Source organism: Oncorhynchus masou, chromosome 1 (assembly GCF_036934945.1).
Source record: "Oncorhynchus masou masou isolate Uvic2021 chromosome 1, UVic_Omas_1.1, whole genome shotgun sequence".
Classification (NCBI taxonomy): domain Eukaryota; kingdom Metazoa; phylum Chordata; class Actinopteri; order Salmoniformes; family Salmonidae; genus Oncorhynchus; species Oncorhynchus masou.
In genome coordinates, this window is record NC_088212.1 from 24,245,522 (window position 1) to 24,247,898 (window position 2,377).

Consider the following 2,377-nt stretch of genomic DNA (forward strand, 5'->3'; position numbering starts at 1 on the left):
GCTGGTAATTTATGAACATTTGAACATCTTGGCCATGTTCTGTTATAATCTGCACCCGGCACAGCCAGAAGAGGACTGGCCACCCCTCATAGCTTCCTCTCTAGGTTTCTTCCTATGTATTGGCCTTTCTAGGGAGTTTTTCCTAGCCACCGTGCTTCTACACCTGCATTGCTTGCTGTTTGGGGTTTTAGGCTGGGTTTCTGTACAGCACTTTGTGATATCAGCCGATGTAAGAAGGGCTATATAAATACATTTGATTTGAAGTACTCCCTGTCCTCATAAGTTTCTCAGAGTCCTAGCCAGGTCAGTCCAAACACACTTTAATTGTTCTTCTGTATTTTCTTAGGCACACACACATTTCTCTCTTTCCCAGTCCAACCTAATTGGACTTATGTTTAATACTGTAATTATTCATTCTACATGCTACATAAACTATACTCCCTAATGATTACGTTTCAGGGTAGAATTATTTAATCATCTTCAAACATATAAATTATTTTATCACTAAGTGCCAACGTCGTTTAGCAAACTCCAGGCGTTTACATTTGTTGTTTGCTCTGAATAAAGTTTTGTTTTATTGCAACTCTTCCAAATAGCCTATAAATCAAATGTTATTGGTCACCTACACATATTTAGCAGATGTTAAATAGCGAAATGCTTGTGTTCCTAGATCCAACAGTGCATTAGTATCTAAAAACGATTCACAAGAATACACATCTAAAAGTAAAAGAATGGAATTAAGAAATATATAAATAGAGCTATGTCGTAGTGGTATGAATTAAAATACAGTAGAATAGGCTACAGTATATCCATATGAGATCAGTAAAGCAGTTCATAAACATTAAAGTGGCCAGTGATTCCAAGTCTGTCTATAGGGCAGCAGCCTCTAAGGTGCAGGTTTGCGTAACCGGGTGGAAGCAGGCTAGAGATGGCTATTTAAACTGATGGCCTTGAGATTGAAAAACAGCTTCTGTCTCGGTCCCAGCTTTGATGCACCTGTACGGACCTCTACTTCTGGATGATAGTAGGGTGAACAGGACGTGGCTCAGGTGGCTGATGTTTTTGATGATCTTTTTGGCCTTCTTGTGACATCTGGTAATCATTAGATTAAGCCGCCTCAATATTTGTAGCCGTAGGTGGTAATATCTCTCTAGGAGTTTATCCGTCGTCAGTATTGTGAGATACTGAAAGATTTGAATGGAGAAAGCTGATTCAAGAGCAGCACTCCTTTTCTTTTGATCCTATCAGTATCGACACATGCTCCAACGACGCACTTAACAGTTTTATCTGCGTGGCGTTTTGGGAAACACAAGTTACATCTTCGGCCATTGTAGGAAAGATGCATCATGAAAACAATCATAAGCCTCAAAAGTTCCATTGCTATCAGGAAACCGGGCCCAAGTCAAAACATTGTGTTGCAGTGTGTTAAAGCACTGCGGAGAAAAAAAAACAACGACCGGGATTGTAATCAATTAAGGTTACGAAATTTGGTTAGTTTGTGGACTGTGTTATTTTTATTCAAAGAAAATAGTCTGCGAAATGTATAGGCCTAGCCTATGTTTCACATGAAAGTGGTGTTTGCATAAGATGAGAGCAGCATCGATTTCAGAGCCAGGGAACTGGACAGCTCCCTCAACTGGATCATGTAAAAAACCAAAGATGCCCCCAACGATGCTCTTAGCAGTGGGTCAGCGGGAACTCCTTCCAGATTGTTGAAAAAGCATTCCAGGTAAAGCTGGTTGAGAGAATGTCAAGAGTATGCAAAACTGTCATTAAGGCAAAGGGTGGTTGGTTTGAAAAACCTCAAATGTGTTTTGATTTGTTTATCACTTTGTTGGTTACTACATGATTCCATGTGTTATTTCATAGTTTTGATGTCTATTATTCTACAATGTAGAACATAGTAAAAATAAAAACCCTGGAATGAGTAGGTGTGTCCAAACGTTTGACTCTTACTGTATGTATGTATGTATGTATGTATGTATGTATGTATGTATGTATGTATGTATGTATCAATAATTACCAGAACAAGGCTGCTGGCTGTATTCCAAATCCCACTGGCTAGCTGACTGAATTAAACACTATTTCATCAAACAATGAATGTCCCAATCTAATTTGATATAATACCATGATCTAAATCACACAAGTAGTTTGATATGCCCTCTTACAGAGAATCAGAGAGAGTATTACTGTTTCCTGTTTCATAAGAGAGGATTCAAGGAATTATGATTTGTTTATCAGTGCCTTCATTAAAAACTTCAGACTAGTAATCTGATTATAACACATATAGTGCTACAGTTAAATCATAGCCTTTTACTCTATAAAAGGAGATATGACTGAAATAACCACATGAACAATTGTGTTCACAAAACACGTA